This window comes from Sciurus carolinensis, unplaced genomic scaffold (assembly GCF_902686445.1).
Source record: "Sciurus carolinensis unplaced genomic scaffold, mSciCar1.2, whole genome shotgun sequence".
Classification (NCBI taxonomy): Eukaryota; Metazoa; Chordata; class Mammalia; order Rodentia; family Sciuridae; genus Sciurus; species Sciurus carolinensis.
Window position 1 is genome coordinate 181,009 of NW_025920244.1, and position 20,112 is coordinate 201,120.

A 20,112-nucleotide genomic window follows, 5' to 3' on the forward strand; every position below is an offset into this window, starting at 1 on the left:
GAGACACCTACACACTATAGAGCACAGTCCTCCTCATGACAAAACATTACTTGGAGTTGTGATTCTGATGATCATCCCTCTCCACAATTCACCACACAATCTGGGAATATGCTCGAATGCTGGCATATATGTGCTCAGATAGGACTTCGGGAGGTGCTTGAAGATATTCTTCAGAAACAGGAAAGAACTTCTGGAGTCTACTGCTGACAAATGCCCTCTTTGACTGGCCAGTGGGGATTCAGGATTAAAGATCAACACCTTATTTTGCAATTTGGCCTTAGACATAATTTCCAGTACATGATATTTTTTCTTTCTATGATGAACACCCCTAAATAAGCAAGTGGACTTGGAATCAAGATAAATTATTTTTTTTGCCAGGCATGGTGGCACACACATGTAATTCCAGCAGCTTGTAAGATAGAGGTAGGCAGATTGCAAGTTCAAAGCCAGCCTCAGCATCTTTGCAAGAACCTGTCACTACATAAAATACAAAAAAGTGCTGGGGATGTGGCTCAGTGGTTAAGTGACCCTGGTCTCAATCCACACTACAAAAAAAAGTTGTTTTTAATTTAAAGCCCAAACACCTCTACTACACCACATGACTCACACAATTTTTCTTATTTATTTTAGAATTTGGTTAGTGGCACTTATTCAAAAAAGCAGGATCTCTCTCTCTCTCTCTCTCTCTCTCTCTCTCTCTCTCTCTCTCTCTCTCTGCGTGTGTGTGTGTGTATGTGCATAAATATAATTTTTAATATATTTTGCTTTTTTTTCTGATATCTTAAATGGAATGGACCATGGCCAGCATGTGTAGGGAGAAAATCTAACTGTGGAACCTTTCTGCTTAAAGTTTTCTGCTTTCACTCAAGGCAGTGTCTCTCCTGTTTTTTGTACCTGAGAAGAAATATGGGTAAGAAATTGGTAAGAAACTATATGAAATCCCTTCAAAGCTCCTCAAAGGTTGATTTTCTCCTGATGGAGAGGATGTGTCAGAAGAAATATTATTTTCTCTCCATTTTTAATAGAGTACTTACCCAAGACATACCAGAAGCAAAACAGATTTTTTTCCCTCTTTCATGTTAAGTAACTCTTCAAAAACTGAGTTATCAACCTAGATTCCTTATGAGGTAATTTATTGGAGATTACAGGGTACAAAGAAGCACATCACAGACCCAGAGTCTAAATATGACTCAGAAAAGAAATAAACTTAAAAGGCTCATAAGAAATTTCAAAAAAAACATATGCAACTATTTCTAAAATTATATGATATGTCCTTTCATTGCTATTTCTATAACATATTATTTAGAAAATAATAAATTATGATGCATATTTCTAGGATTTGCCAACTCTTATTCTGTATATTTTGTAACAAAGACCAAAATCCAGATAAGAGAATAAATGATTCACTGTCAATATCATTTTTAAAAAATCTTCAAGGAAGAGAAGTGGATGTTTTAGTGAATGTGTCATTCAACAATTTATTTAATCAATGATTTTGAGTAAATATATTCATTTTCCTGAAGGAATGGGGAAGTGAGATTTTCCTTATTTTTATTTCCTGTTAGAATTTCCAAAGATAAGCCCTAGAATTTCATTTGAAATAACCTCCAAATAGAAAACATAAAGATACCTACAGCAGAAACCCAGGGGAATAAAAATGTAAATATTCTATTTTAATAATTAAAAACATAATTCTTTTTTTCTTGAAATACAAATCTATCTGCCTTTTTGGATACATTTTCATATCTTTAAAGCCAGAAACAAAAAAGAAATGCAGGCAAATACTTTTAACTGTCAATTAATAAAAGGGATATCCATAGCTAAGATTTCAATAATCATAAGAAATTAAAAATCTAAAGAAATATTAAAAATATTTAGAGAAATATAAAATAAAATTCCATCATAGACACAGTAAATAAAATTGATGATGACATAAAACAAGTAAATATTCATAAACTCAAGAGTTTATTATTATTTGTGGAAAATCTTGCTATTGAAGATATATAATGCTTCCTGTCACAGAGACTAAGAGAAATTACAGCATTTGTGACCATGATAACACATAAGAACACAACAATACTCACCCAAACACAACCCTACAATTTCAGGGGCATGGTTAAAGAGAATATACATCTTGGAACAAATAAATAATAATCCATGGGAAAAATGGTTTCTAGGAGCTAGTTACATGTTTAGTTATAGTACATACAGTTTAAGAAATAGTATAAAACACCATGCTTAAGTTTTATATATGTGCCATATGTATGTGATATATCAGTTGTATATATGTTTAGTAAATATATGTAGAACTTCTAAGAAAACAAATATCAGAAGCACATAAAAAACTCACACATCCCATGTGTAGATGATGACAATAATCCTTACAAAGAAAACAATTTTCCCCCAAATTAACCTGTAGTATATCCCTGTAAATTTGTTATGTACCTATATGAATACATCATAGTAGTTTCTATATTTATGTGTATGTATAAGGCAGTAATTATAGAACTTTAAATAAATGAAAGAGAGGAAGAACATAAAAGGAGATGAAAAGAGGGACTCCTGAGTACTAAACTGGAGAAAATTATATTCTTTGCATGTATGATTATGTTAAAATGAAGTCAAATATTATGTATAACTACAATGCAATAATAAAAAATCAACGTGCTTTACCTTTAATGAAATAAGTAACCAAAATATAAAGTTCTAAAATTTATCCACAAAATTATATATATAATTTTAGTCAACAAATTTTTCAATTATAAGATCAAAAGGAGTACTTATCATTACCTGACATTCATGTATATGATGAAACTATACTATTTCAATAATCATCAGAAATCACAGTATAAACTAAGTCCATATATAAATCCATATGTATGCAAAAATTATACACTTAATTGCAATATAAAAATCTAAATAAATCAAACCATAATAATGCCAATGTTACCAACTAACCTAACCCTGTCTCAAAATAAAAAATAAAAATAAAAATAAAAACTACTAGGGATATATCTCAGTAGTAAAGTATCCCAAGACTCAACTTCCAGCAAAAAAATAAAAACAAAAGGAAAGAAGAAAGAAAGTGAAAATGAAAATTAGCTAGTTCAGGAGGAAGTGAGGTTTCTATAGGTCACAGCTCCTCTCATGCTGGAAAATATCATGTGGAGATTTGATCAAGACAATTGGGCCCACGTGTTAATCACCTGCATCTGGGTAGCTGCTGTGTCAAAGGCACACACCTGCCAAGTAGTATTAGAGGTATGGGTTGAGAATGCCCTGCAAGGATAAGGAAGAGAGAGGGTCTCTGCCACTAATGTCTTCCCACCTGAATGGCCAGCAGGACTGAGGGTACACTACCCAACAGGAGGCCTGCAGACTCCAGGGACTGTGGAGAATACCGATCTGCCAGCTCCTGTTCCTGCACAATCAGTCGTGCGATTTCAAGAGCCTCCCTCCCAGGGCTTGTGATGCCACTGCCCATTCACCATTTCCTGGTGCTCAGGAGCCAGTTTTTGTCCCTAAGGATCTTCAGCCACTGCACAGCAGAGCAAACTGGGACTCTGAAGCAGAAGAGTGAAACCTAGAGTAGAATGACTGATATGGCGGTCTTAGGGGAAACAGGAAATGTGGCAGACGCCCACCCCCCAACTCCCTGGCAGCAAACAGTATTGGGCAGTTCTAAATGTTGCTGATTGGACAGGGCCTCAGACCTACTCCTCAAGTCAGGAAACATTCTCTGTGAGTGACAGCACATAATATCCAATGCAGGCATGAATAAGACCAGAATGACAGGTTCTTGGTTGCAGTTTTTTTTTTTTTCTTTTTCTTTTGAGGTTTGGAAATTTCTCCCTAAAGGCTCAGTCAGCTGTTATTTTAAGGCAATATTTCCATCTGGAGGTAGGATCTAATCCAACGAGCAGGATACTTCCATTCAACATAAGTCACAAGATCATTTTAGTTTATGGATTTTATATGCCAGTATTTTATTCATGAATGAAAGTAGTATGACAGTTACTATAAAATGTTATTTAACTCTTCTGCTCTCTGTTCTTGTTAGGAGACAGACTAAACCTTGAATGGGAACAACCTCTAAAACCTACATTATCTAAGGAAAACAACACCTAAGGCACAAATGTAATTTAAATATTTCTAATATTCACATTAATAGCATAAAAAGAAAGAGTTGAAATTGATATTAATAACATAACAGCCTTTCCAGAATACTACCATTTTGTGACTTAAAAAGTACTACAAATGAAGTACATGTGTTTTTGGAACTACATGATCAAGTTTGATTTTCTCCCTCAGACCTCATTTCACAGTAGCCACATTCCAGGTTTGAGGGCTATGGGTGGCTTGATGTCAGGGACATAAAGAACATGATCTATTTCTTTATATGCTAGTGTTGAGTGATACAGTTCCCCAATAATATTTCTCCTCAGGCACAAAATTAGAAGAAAAAAGACTCTGAGTGAGACTAGGGAGCTCAAACTAGGAAGAGTCCAAAAGTAGATCATTTTCTCACTTCATAATGACCACAGGTTTTGCAGATATCATACAGCAGAAAAAACAACTTGGGTTTGTTAGGGGTTAGGGATACAGCCTGCATTCTTCCATGGCCTGACTATTGTTTGCATACATGAAATTCAAACTTATTTGGCAATTTGGGGTTAGACATAATGGCCAATCTGTAATATCTGTTTCCTTCTGTGGACCTACTTTCACAATTAATAAGCAGGTGGGCTTGGACTCAATTTGAGCTCTATCTGATTCCAAAGTCAAATTAATTACACTAGATCACAAAACTCTTGAAATATTTCTTATTCTCATCAGACTTGGAAAGTGAAAATTATTTAAAGCAGCAGGATTTGTGATATATGTACATGAAATCCAGTTCTGTGTACTATATAGCATAATACAAAGAGAACATTCTTATATACATGTATCATCTTGGGGCTCCCATTCCAGAATCCAGGGAATCTGATTCAGTTTACATCAAGGGCAAGCACCAACTAGACTTTATCCAAACAACCACTTACATATCAAAATATATTAAATTATCTCTAATACCTGTAGAGTAATTTAATTTTGACTTAAAGTGGATAAAAAATAAATCAGAGGAAAAACAAGTAATCTTTACAATGAATGAAACTAGTTATACAACATAGCAAAATGTTTGGGAAAGCAGAAAATTAATGGCCTTAAGTGCAAATGATAGAGAGAATTATATGTAATAATTTATTTAAAATTACACCTTTGGAACTAAATAAAAGAACAAATCAACTTTAAGCTCAATCAAAGAAGAGAAATAAATAAAATCAGTCAAGAAGTAAATAAAATCATTCAAGAAATATAAAATTGAGAATGAACACATGAAAAATGATAAGTGAAAAAGTGTGCTTTCAAGATAAACACAAGATTAATAAACCCTCTGAAAAACTAACCAAAATAAAGACTAAACTAAGAAAATGGAATTGAAAGGAAAATATAATCACAGGCACAACTAAATCCCAGTGGATCATAAAATACTTTAAATCTGATATAAAAATAAGCTGCAAAATATTGACAATATTGAAAAATTCCTAGGGACATATGACCTGCAAAAATTAAATCTTTAGGATATGGGCAATATGAACAAAATAGGATGATATAATGTCATTGAGCAAGCTACCAAAAGTCTTACAACAAATAAATATAAGGTCTGGATAGCCTCATTTGTACCATATGGAAAACAAAATCTAATCCAAGTTCTTAATTAAATATTCCCAAAGTAAATAGAAGATAATTGTTAAAAAGAAAGTGCAATATGATCAAGCAGGTTTTATTGCATGGATATAAGTTTGAACATTTTAAAATCAATAAACTAATTATCCACATAAATAGTGTTAAGGGCAAGAATCATGGTTTTCTCAATAGATGCAGAAGGAGAATTTGAAAAAGTACAGTTCCTGCTCTTGTTTAAAGTGCTAGAAAGTCTACAGAGACAAGGAAACTACTACAATATAGTAAAGCTTACACATGAAAAATCCAAGGAGAACATCATACTGAAATCAAAAACCTGAGTCATTTCTTCTAAAAGCAGGAATAAAGCAAGTATGTCCACTCTCAACATCCCTATTCATCTTACTGGTTATAATTCTATTCATATCAATTAGGCAGATGAGGGAAATTAAGAGATATGAATAGAAAATAAAGAATTCAAATTATATGCTGATGACAAATTTATATTTTTAAAGGATTCAAAAGACTCTCAGAATACTTATAGAATAATTAATAAGTTTAGTAAATAAAGGAGACAAATCACATAAATCAATCCAATACTTTAATAGGAATTTAATAAGAAAATTTCAAAAATAAATCTCCCACAATAACATGTTAATATCCAGAGTGTATAAAGAACTCAAAAATTTGACAGACATGTAATAAGCCAAATAACAAATGGGAAAAGAACAGGACACTACTCAAAAGAAGATACAGACTCAACAAATGTATGAAAAAATGTTAAACATTCCTAAAAATTGAGCAATGACAAATAAAATCTCCATTGTTATTTCTTCTCACTTTGGCAGTAAGAGAAATAAATGAAATTACAAATAATACCTGGAGGCAGGAATGTGTGGAAAAAGTAAACTCATATATTTTGGGTGGGGTTGTAAAATGGTGCCACCACTCTGGATTTTACTGTGGTAATGCCTCAATTAAAAAAATGATTTGGACCTACTTATTCCTCTATAAGAAGCAGGGTCTCTGGTCTGATTCCAAGGTCCTTGATCCATTTTGAATTTTGTGAAGGGTGAGAGATAGAAGTTTAGTTTCATTCTGCTACATATGGATTTCCAATTTTTCCAGCACTATTTGTTGAATACGCTATCTTTTCTCCATTGTATGTTTTTGGCACCATTGTCTAGTGTGAGAAAACTGTATTTATTTGGGTTTGTCTCTGTGTTATCTATTCTGTACCATTAATCTACCTGTCTATTTTGGTCCCAGTGCCATGCCATTTTTGTTATTGCTCTGTATTATATTTGAAATTCTGGTGTTGTGATACCCCCTGCTTCACTGTTCCTACTAAGAATTTCTTTAGCTATTCTGAGTCTTTTATATTTACAAATGAATTTCATGATTGCTTACTCTATTTATATGAGGTTCAACATCTCTATTAATAAGAGAAATGCAAATCAAAATACCCTAAAATTTTATCTTACCCCAATTAGAATGGTGATTAACAAGAACACAAGCAATAATAGGTGTTGGTGAGGATGTGGGATAAAATGTACTCTCATACATTGCTGTTGGGTTTGCAAATTAGTGCAGCCCCTTTGGAAAGCAGTGTGGAGATTACTTAGAGAACTTGGAATGGAACCACCACTTGACCCAGCTATCCCACTCATTGGCCTATACCCAAAGGACTTAAAATCAGCATACTACAGTGATGCAACCACTTCAATGTTCATAGCTGATCAATTAACAATAGCTAGATTGTGGAACCAACATAGATACCCTTCAATTGATGAAAGGATAAAGAGACTGGTATAAATACACAATGGAATATTATGCAGCCATAAAGAAGAATAAAATTATGGCATTTGCAGGCAAATGGATGCAATTGAAATATATGCTAAGTGAGATAAGTCAATCTCCAAAAAACAAAGGAGGAGTAATCTCTCTGATAAGTGAATGATGATACATAACAGGGTTATGAGGGAGGCAATAATGGAGTAAGAATGGATTGTATAGAGGAAAGAGCAGTGGAAGAGGTGGGAGAATGAAAAATAGCAGATTGAGACAATCATTTCCCTATGTACATGTATGATTACACAAAATGTATGACTATTTCATGTACAGAGAAATAAGTTTTACCCCATTTGTGCATAATTAATCAAAATAAATTATTAAAAATATTAATAAAAGATTATGATGAACTTAAAAAAGCAAACAAAATAAATGAAACCATTCTATGACACTCTACCAGTACTCTGACTATAAAGCAAGGATTTAAATTCAGCATAAAAGTAATAGGCAGTCACATTTATGCTTATAACAGCACAACTCAAAATTGCCAATCTATGGAATCAAGTTAGTTTCCCTTCAATAGATGAGAGGATAAAGAAAATCTGGCATATAGTATTCTATCCAAAAGAATGAAACTGTGACATTTTTTGGTAAATATGTGCTTTAATAGACTACTATTCTATGTGAAATAACTCAGACATGAAGCCAAAATTCAAATGTTTTTTCAGATATAGAAAATCTAAAAAAAAAAGTGGAAAAAAGGAGGGTGAAAGAAAAAACGTAAGAGAAAAATCCCATGAAAACAGGAGAAAGTTTGGTGGAACAAAATAAGGTGAATGAGAGAGAAATGTGATGAGATAATGTAAAAACTGTGGAATGAATGTGTCCTAACTTTCTCTTCTACATATATAAATACACCAAAGTGAATCTCACTATCATATATATCCACAAAAGAGTTATTAAAAAGACATATAGATAAGTACCTGAAAGCTCAGAAAAAGCAGAATATAGCACAAGGAAAACTCAATGGAGGAAGGGAGATAAAAGTGTAGTAGAAGGGACTGGATAAGAGTAAATTGTAGTCCAATTTCTTAACTGCTGAAATGAATCTTCATGTGATGTACAAAAATGCAATCACTAAAATAATGCTTTCCTGAAAAAATGAATAACCCAACCACTATGTATCACTATAATGCTCTAATTCAAAATATGAAAAGAAAGTTAAACACAGAGATAAAATACAAAACAGAAATAGTAACTTAGATTAGAGTAAAAGGAAATCACAAATATAACATATTTGTTGGATGGAGCTTCACATTAACCTCTGAACTTCCTAAAATTCATAGAAAAATAGAAAACATTTATATTAATATGGTGTAAATACAATTTTTTTCTGATAGTCACATGGTACTGAGGATTGCCAATGTTTAAGGATGTTTGCAAAAATCATTTGCAGGATTTGCATACTTTTTTGAATATTTTTTTGCATTTTTGTTGGGGCTTTTTATTATGTGACAGACTTGCATAATGCAAGTTATTTAACTTATTACATTTATGAGAAAAATATTAGTATTTACCCTCCATGCACCCCCTTTACTAAAAAGAAGAAAGTCAAAATAAGTGGACTTTGAAGAAGCAAACTTGTGGTCTTAAGTACCTCACTGTCTTTAGGGACTTTTGTATTATTTGTGAGTTGGCTGTGTTGCCTTCATAATGGAGAAAAGGTTACTTATAAGAATGACAGTTTTGATAATAATAAGACAGAAAAATTACCTAATATTTTGTGTCTAGTGATTTCTTAATGGATTTTTTACTTTGAGACATTTTACCTTTGATTTCAATTATAATTTGGTATAAAAACTTTATTTTATTTTTTAAAGTCAAACTTGAGATTTCCTCAGGTTTCAAATAATATATTTTTAGGAAAATCTTACATATAATTGAAAAAAATACAGGGTAATTCTATGTATCCATTACCTCAATTTACCAATAAAATCCTTGATATACTACCTGTGAGGAACAAATAAAAAAATAGTATCTTCAATGATAATTTCCTATGTCAAAGTACATGATCAAATGACTCCAATTTTCTGGGTCTACAATGGGTATACCATCATTATGGAACAAAGTGGCACAGGATATTTTTTTTCACCACATGGCAGTCAATAACCAGATATTGGAAGAATCCAGGGACAATCTAAAATCCAACTCAATTCTCCCAGTGTCCTACTTTATCAACCCATGTCTAACTGCTTACTGTTAAAACTCTCTTTTCCATTCTAGTTATTACTTTGACAAATGAATTATTCCAGAGCTAACGTTATAGCTTCCATTGTCCAGTATCCTCATCATTGAATGATGTTTCATCGCCTGATGAATGAGTTTAAAAGGCAACATTCTTAGACCCAAACCATAACAGTCAACAATTTTGTTGAACATTATTTCTGTTCTTGAATATTTTTGTTGTTATTCTTAAAATCATATGCTAAGTAGTTAATGCCAAAAGTTTGTCTTTCGTTAATAAGAGAACAGGAAAACGTTTTATTCATCAACACAATTCTACTGACTTGAAACATCAGAAAATTTGAAATTTTATAACCTACTATATAGCAAAGTGCTCACAAAAGAAGGTACTTGAAAGAACTTGCTAAATTATTCAAAATTATCCAAATACTTTTACAGATTTATATCGTGTTATTCATTAAAATAACATACTGATTTTGTATCACTGCTACATAAGTTAAAACTCAAAATTTAAAAAATTCTGTAAAATTATAAGTGAGTTCAGAGTTTTCTACATGAACATCAAAATTCTCATCATGAGATACATGTTTTCCCAAAAAAATAGCAAATCTATCCCAATATGTACATAGAAGGCAAAATGGGTAGCTGAATCAGACCCATTCTATTGTATACCCAAAATAAGCTGCTTTGATAAATAATAATCATATATCAATAAAGCTCTTTAAATGAATGTATGAATGAAGAAGGGATGGTGGAAATCAATACAGAAGTTATTCTAACAAAATGAATCATACTATTTTAAATTACATATTATTTTAAAAATTCTTGCATTTTTTGAAAATAATGAGCCTGATAAATCTGTGTTGTTGCAATTTCAATGAATCAAAAACATGATATTAAAGTTTGAAATCCACCCTCTAAAATATTGATTGTGTGATTAAGTAATTCAGAGAAATGATTTTAATCCTGAGATAAGTTATGAGCATATTAAAACATTTCATTTTCTTCCTCTGTGAATATATCCTGATTTTGTATTCACTTTTAAATTTTATCAATTTGAGAAAATTTGCCTTTTCTAATCTCAATTCTTATATCCCCACCATATATTTATATGTAATGTGTTTTAATTTTTACCTGAGATTAGTAATTAGCATGTTACTCTCTTTCTCCTGTTTTTTTGTAGTTACTTTTATTTTAATATCCTTTGCATATTTACAGTCTTTTCTTTAATCACAATTTCTATGTTTCTCCCATCAATTTTGTATATAAATGGATTCACTGCTCATCTCACTCTTTTTACCCTATTTATGTAAGTTATTTTCTGCAATTTATTTGCTGGATTTCATGATAAAGCTGGATGCATTTTCAAATAAGATTCATTAAACATTAATTATTGAAATTTTTGTTGGCTCTTAAAATCTTACAATTATGTATGCATTTTTTTGTAGAAAAGTACATCAAGAGAGGTCCATATGCAATTCTAACTTTGGTATCAAGTGCAGTGTATGAATAGTCAAGTTAATGATACAACATCCAATGCAAAATGGGCATCTACTTATATGATGCACAGTAGCGATGCTGTAATGCTGTAAATATGGTCTGAATCCCTGGATTGTCATGTCATCAGTAAGTCAAAATTCACTGCTGAGGTCTTAGTGATAGTTGATTTCTGAACAATCATGATGTTGTACTAAGCACTGCTTAGGCTATTAAGTGAACAGATAGTCTAAGTCCAATTATATATGGTTTCTCCAGGTATGAATTTCATTCTTACTCATCATCACCTAATTTTTGGAGAGTTAAGATTCTGCAAGAATCTTACCTGATATGAGTATATGAAGGTATCACCATAATGAGGAGGCAAAAGAGGAAGTATGTGGAGAACTCCTTCATCCCTCAGCCTGTGAAGAAATCAAAGGGTATATATTTTCTTCTTCTCTGAGCCTAAGAGAACCAAAACAGTCTTCTAAAAGGAATAAAGGGGTGATTTTTCTAGTTAGTGGAAGACGAGTGAAGGAATGAGAGATAAAAAGATCAAGGCAAGTGACAATGGATGAAACATAGAAGAAAGGGGTACTTTTCTTGTTCTTAAGGTCTTCCTTTTGACCCAAGCTGAGAGTAAAGCAAACATGTGACTGTTCCAGCTCTTATTTCTCTGGCTATGTGCACAGACCACCTGCACAATTTATTTCAGTAAACTTCTTCATTTTTAACTTGGCAAAATATCATTGTAAATATTTTAATAGTAATTTTTTCTTTTTGTGAAAAGAAAAGTGACTATGTGAAAGGAAGGAAATAATAGAAAGAGAGTAGAATGTTAAAACAAATTTTGTAAGGATGAATATAGGTCATGGAATATAAACCTGTGTATATTAACTGTTTATTTTTCAGACTCTAAGATACAAATGTAGGAAACCTTATATGTAATTCAAAGAAAACAAAGTATATAAAACTCAAACACACTTAAACATCAATGCTAAATTTATATAAGTTTGGATCCTTATAGGATGTAAGATAGTGGTAGAAACATATAGATTCACAGTAAACAAAAGGTCCTTTTTTTTTGGTGGTAGTGGACAAATTGGAGCAAACCACAACATTTCAAAGTCTGGCTCATATTTTCTAGTATAATCTGATATTCCAAACAAAAATTTCTAACAATTATCCAATATAGTCAATGATGATTGGGGCTCATTTGTTTACCAACAGTCAACTGGAGAGACCTGGAGGGAGAAATCATTTCGTGCACCTTCAAATTCAAACATATTGAAGATCTTACAGAGAATAAGCTGAGCTATGCCAAGTATAGACTGCTATTCATATCCATGTTGATACACATACCTCAAACACATAAATAGACCAGGGGAAGATAAGCATTTAAACTCTTTTTTTACTTATTTTACATCAAGTGTAATTATTTTATCTCAAAATTACTCTATTTATTTGTAGAAACAGCCTAAGCAATAGTAATTATCCTGAGAAATCTTCTTCTCTTTTAAGTAACAATTCATAAAAGAGAAGAAGATGCAAAGAACATGTGTCCCCCATGGTATAATATATATTCTTGGACTGAGGTGGTAGACACTTTATCATTATAAGCATCCCATTCCACACAAACATAGATGTCAAAATCACATACAGTTAGAAAAGGAAAGAACATGGAGTGGTGTGGAATTTGTATGTTAATACTAGGCATTGACATATAACACTTCCACTATTTTCACTTATACACAGCCAAATAACATGATCACAGTTAACTACAAGGAAGTTTGGTAAAGTAACTCAAAAGTATACCCAGGTTGTAATACAATATTTAGAAGTTTCTGAAAATTTAACAAATGAAATTGTGAAAACAGTCACCCATATCATGCATTGACATAAGAATACTGCTATCCATTACTAGTAGAAAACATTTTTCTTATTTATACAAATGTAAACTATGCATGTTCACTGAAGGCATCACTAAATAGACTCCTCCTCTCTACCTAACAATAGTACATATATAGAAACATCATGCAAGAACCACAACTCTTTCTTGAATTTACTTTCTCAGGCAAGCTGGATATATTAAATGTTGTTTAGGAATGAACCAACAGACCCTGTTGAATTGTCTAACATGTATGAAGCCAGTAACATCTTCAAACCAGCTCAGCATGATAGGACATTCAGGACTGATCTTGACTGACCCAGTCCAAGAGCAAACCACATTCATATATTTTCATAGGTAATAGTTTTCCATCACTTTTCCCTAGAACAATCTACACTCCCTACTCTCTTTATCAATTTCCAACAACCTATCAAAAACATTTTAGTTCCCTATGCTTAATTTTTTTGCTATTTTTAGATAAGAAATAATTACTTTGTAGATGACATTAACTTTACCAACTATTTTTTTTAACTTTATACAATGAATAATAAAACAAAAAAATTTTGTCTGGATTCTCATATTCAGTAAGTGTGAAAATGTCATCCATTTCCCTTATGATTATAGATTGCTCATTCTTATTACTGCCTTTGTAATAAGAAAAACAAATGCTTTGTGGACTACTCATAAACCAATATTTTTACTGAGAATTTGAACATAGACATTAATTTTTACATTCTCACATTCTTAGTTCCCTTTGATTAAAAAACCTAATTATTGCTTGAGTTTCAAAAAGACAGTTTTAATTCATTACTTTGAACATCTAAACCACATAAAAATTTAAAACACATACTATATGCACAAAAACACAGAAGTTTTAATCACAGCAAAGGAAATAAATAAATAAAATATCTCTCCAAAAACACAGAGACACAAAACAAAAACATTCCTACTCAAACAATAGTATCATGTTCACATTTGTAAATACCATTTCAGTCACACATTACACCATGGCCCAATTTTCTCAATATGCTCTGAACTTATACGGACCAAGTTCACTCTTTCACACAAACCTTGACTGCTGACTGTGAGTTACCTACAAGGCAGAAAATTGCATGAAGGAACTTTACTTTCTTGAACACTGAAAGACTCAGGCTGTTCTTGGATAATATTTTTAAAAGTAACAGTGACATGAGAACAAGCATTTTATTGATTTAAGTAACCATATTTTATCAACCTTTTTATTTCAGTTTTGAATGTTGAGAAAATTAAATAAAGATAAGGAAAGTGTAAAAATATGGAGAAGATAAACACAACTCCAGATATTAACCAATGTTCATGGGTTTGAGGAGTGTTATTGGTAGGATTTAGTTGGAAGCACCAAATATTGATACATTTCACTTCCCTTTCTGAGTCAGAGGTAAATTAAAAAACAAAGTAAGTACTTATGTGGGATGGGTTAGGAAAGCAGAGTGAGGTAGAAATGATAGCAGGTAAACAAATGTTTTAGCTGGTAGTATTGTCCCTGATGGAATTCTAGAGTTTGCTCAGGTAATGTGTACTTTCTGCTATGCAAAATTTCACCAGAGATTAGGAACTGTAGTGGTTGGGCCTCCACTATGTTCTGACAGCAAATCAAAAATTGACAAAAAAATTGGAAATTGGCAGTTTTCCTAAAACACAAAATTTTTCACCAACAGTAATGGAAATTTACTGGATTATATGTAGGTCATTTCAAATGGAGGAAGTCTAAATCAAACCCATAAGCAATGAAATTATAGTAATAATAAAAGTTTGTTCTTTGGCAGTATATGCAATTTGCTTTCTATAGAGTGATGGGCATTATCTGATTTTAGAACTTAGCAAAAGATGTTCAAAAATAATTATTTGAATAAATGCATAAACTCTCATTACAGATTCATGATATTTGTTTTATTTTCTTGGAGTTTCAGACATACACATTTTTTTTCAATCATATGTATTCTTTGGAGGATATTGTTTTTGTCCTGAAGAAAAGAGCTTATTCACTGAATTGGATAATTTATTTTTGTGACTCTTCTTTCTTTATACACACTTTTCCATACTTGCACGAAAATGTAGAACAGCAATTTCTAGGTAGACCAGATGATTGGAATCAGAGTATATCTGATGAAACCCACCTTAGCCTCTCTGCTCAGTCTCAAACAAAAAGATGTAGTTTAGTGATATGTTTACCTACTCTGTCCTTTGCTGAGAGTCTATATTTTCTACCCTATCAACATGATGTCATCAAAAGTAGCCTATTACTTATGTGAAATGAGACAGACATCATTACCCTGTGTACATGTATGATTGTATAAATGATGTCAATCTACATTGTGTACAACCATAGAAATTAAAAGTTGTATCCCATTTGTATACAGTGAATCAAAATGCAGTTTGTAAAAGTAAAATTTTTTTTAAAATGAATTAAAAAATAACATTTTATATTATGTTGGAAGGAGAGAAACTGTTTATTTTCTGGAGAAAATATCATGTGAAAGAGAAGGGTTTAATGTGTGAGTACAGTGTACTCAACTTGTCTTGCCAGTGAGATCTAAACCACGACAAAAATTAAACTATGTCTAGTATTAGACCAATGATGCCTAATATATAAAAAGTAGTAAACACATGAATTTTTATTTAAACACACTTTCAACTATCCTAGAGACAATGACTTGTCAAAAGTGAGTTAGAAATCATTAAGTACAACACATGTAACTACAAGGTAGATCTTTCAAATAAAACAAAATATTTTAAATTTTAGAAAGGCATACTGATAGACAATTTTGTTTGATGGCATATTAGTATGTTTAAATCTAACAGGATATAAAATGAGAACCAAAACATCATCAAATTTTATATAGGAAATTAATCAAAATTTTAATAATTAGTAATATCACTCTAAAAATTAAAACTGGAAACTAACCTGCTACATGAATAAGCCAATCCCAAAATATATAGGCCAAAATTTTCTATGATACATGGTTCTAACACACAACAAGGGGTGAGGGGAGAGTAAAAGTTCATTGGACTAACCAAAGGGAGATAAACAAAAGGGAAGGGGAATAGAAAATTTTGTAGAATGAATAAAGTGTAAATTTCCTATGTTTGTATATGAACATACAACCAATAAAACTCCACATCATGTCCAAGCTCAACATTCAGATCCTAATTAGAATATATTACACTCCATGTATGTATTATATGTCAAAATGCACTCTATTGTCCTGTATATCTAAAAAAAACAAAAAAGATTTGAAAGGAGATAGAATATGTGGAGTCATATAAACTGCTATGCTTGCGAATTGTTTTTTGTACCAGGTATAGTGCTGAGGAGCATTTGACCATTGAGTCACATCCCTAGACCAATTTTTGCATTTTACTTAGACACTGCCTCCCATTTGCTGAGACTGACCAGATGAATTATCAGCTGAGTTATACAATACCTTTAAAGAAGAACTGATTCCAATACTTCTCAAAGTATTACATGAAATAAAAAAGGAGGGAAACCTTCTAAACTCATTATATGAATCTAGTTTTAACCTGATACCAAAACCAGATGAAGACATATTGAGAAAAGAAATCTTCAAATTTCCCTAAGGTACAGAGATGCAAAAACTCTTATCAATATTTTAGCAAATTGCATAAAAAATATTAAAAATATAATGCACCATGTTAACATGGGTTTCATCCCAGGGATTGTCAGGGGTGGGCTCTGAGGGCCCCAGAGTCGCACCCTGGCCTGGTCTCTAAGATGGCGACTGGCAGCTTGCCAGAATAAGCCATACCCATAAACAAGTTTCAGGAAGTAACTCTGATTGGCTGCTGTATATGAGGTGATTCTTGTAACTGCCCAGAGACTGATCCTTGATAGGCTAATATCTCAGACTGACTCTGATTGGCTTATGCTTGCTATATAACCCAGACACGTCCTCGAATAAAGTTTGTTGTTCTTTGGTCATTGTTCTTTGATTTGTCTTTTGTCTTTGGTCTTTTTGATCCTGCGAAAAAGAAGCGTACACGTTATCATTGCATCCATGGGCGGTGGGCAATGATAAGGGATGAAAGTTAGTTTCAACATACAAAAATCAATAAATGTAATTCACCAAATCCACAGGCTTAAAGATAAGAATCACATGATTATTTAAGTAGATGCAGAAAAAGTATAGCAATATTTCATACCCAAAACACTTGAAAAAAATAGAGATAGTAGGATCATACCCATAAAATTGTAAAAGTTATCTATGCTAACCCCATGGCCAACATTATTCTACATGGAGAAAAAATGAAAACATTCCCTGTAAAAACTGGAAAAAGGCAGGATGCCGTCTTTACCACTTTTATTTAACATCTTCCTTGAAAATCTAGCCAGAGCAATTAGACAAATCAAAGAATTTAAAGGGATATGAATATGAAAGAACTCAAACTTTCACTTTTTGCCAATGACATGATTCTATATTTAGTGCATCCAAAAAATTCCACAAGAAAATTTCAAGAACTCATAAATAAATTCAGCAAAGCACAAGAATATAAAATCAACTCTCATAGATCTAATGTATTTTTACTCATAAGTGATGACTCTGTTGGCAGAGAAATTAGAAAAACCACCCCATTCAAAAAGTCCTGAAAAAATAAAATAAAATACTTTGGAATCATTCCAAAAAAGAGATGAAAGACTTCTACAATGAGAAATACAGAATACTAAAGAAAGAAATTAAAGAAAATCTTAGAAAATGGAAAGATCTCACATCTTTTTGGAAGAAAGAATAAATATTGTGAAAATGACCATACTACCAAAAGTGCTATACAAATTTAATGCAATTCCAATTAAAATTCCATTGAATACCTCATGAAAACAGAGAAACCAATCATAAAACATATTTGGAAGAATAAGACACCCACAAAGACCAAATAAATCCTTAGCAGGAAGCACAAAGCAGGTGGCATCATGATATCAGAACCTCAACTACACTACAGAGGAATAGAAACAAAATGACATGGTATTGGCACCAAAATAGACAAGTAGACCAATGGTATAGAATAGAGAACACATAGACAAACCCACATGAATACAGTTATCTCATACTAGACAAAGGGACCAAAAATATACAATGGAGGAAAGATAGCCCTTTCCACAAATGGTGCTGGAAAAATTTGGAATCCATAGGCAACAAAATGAAATTAAACCCCTATCTCTCACCCTCCACAAAAATCAACTCAAAATGGATCAAGAGCCTAGGAATAAGACCAGAGATCCTGCACAAAATAGAAGTAAGCATAGACCCAAATCTTCATCATGTCAGCTTAGGACCAGACATTCTTAACAAGACTCCTGAAGCACGAGAAATAAAAGCAGGAATCAATAAGTGGGAAAGATTCAAACTGAAAAACGTTCTCTCAGGAAAAGAAAAATTTAAAAATGTGAAGACAGAGTCAACAGTGAGTAGAAAATCGTTTCTACATGCACTTTAGTTGTAGCACTAATCTCCAGAATTTATAAAACATTCAAAAAATTTACACCAAAATTACAAATAAACCAATCAATAAGTTGGTTAAGGAAATAAGCAGACAGTTAACAGAAGAAGATCTACAATCAATCAGCAGATGTATGAAAAAATGTCCAAAATTTCTAGTAATAAGAGAAATGCAAATCAAAATATTTTACCCAATTAGAATGTCTATTATCATGAATATACAGAATATTAGGTGTTGGCAAGGCTGTGAGAAAAAAGGTACACTCATACATTAGTGCAAATTGGTGCAGCCACTCTGAAAAGCAGTATGGAAATTTCTTAGAAAGCTTGGAATGGAACCACCATTTGACCCAACTACTCCACTCCTAGGCCTATTCTCAAAGGACTTAAGATTAGCATACTACAGTGATGTAGCCACATCAATGTATGCAGCAGCTCAATTCACAGAAACTAGATTGTGGAACCAAATTGGATGTCCTTCAATAGATGAATGGATAAAGAAACTGTGATATATATATATATATATATATATATATATATATATATATATATATACACACACACAATGGAATATTATTTATCCATAAAGAAAAATAAAATTATTTCATTTACAGGTAAATTGATGGAGTTGGAGAACAGCATGCTAACTGGAATAAGCACATCCCATAAATCAAAGACCAAATGATTTCTCTGATAAGTGGTTGATGATACATAATGGGGGAGGAGGCAAGAATGGAGGAAGTATGGATTATATAGAGGATAGTGAGATGTGTGGAGGAGGTGAGAGAAGGAAAGATATTAGAATGAGACAAACATCATTATCCTATGTACATGTATGATTACAAAGAGTGTGACTCTACCTCATGTACAACCAGAGAAACAAAGTTTTATCCCACTGTGTACAATGAATCAAAATAAAAATTAAAGAAATAAATCAAAAGAATAAGTCTACATTTCACTAATCCAAATAGATAATTTTTAGCTCCTGGTGTATCTGAGAATATGTACAGCAAAATATGGTCAATATTCATTTTCACCAATGCTTATAAACTTTAAAAGTTAAAAAATGAAAGGTGTGGCAAAAGAAAGGAAATCCAGCTGGTGACATTACACCAGGAATAAGGAAAGCAGGCAGGGGAGAGAGAGAGAGAGAGGAGAGAGAGAGAGAGAGAGAGAGAGAGAGAGAGAGAGAGAGAGAGAGAGAGAGAGAGAGAGAGAGAGAGAGAGAGAGAGAGAGAGAGAGAGAGAGAATGAATCTTGCCTGGGACAAAATATATACCAAAAAGAGAGACACCAAATGACCAAACTTCTCTATCCACGTCCTACCTGCCTATAATTACCATCTATTAATTCCTATTAGGGGATGAATGTACTGAGTTTATTAATGTTGCCATAACCCAGTAATTTCACTCTGGCATTTTCTCTTACATGATCTTTTGGTGACCCCTAATATCCAAATCTTAACAGAGGGTAAACCAAAGACGTCACTCCAAC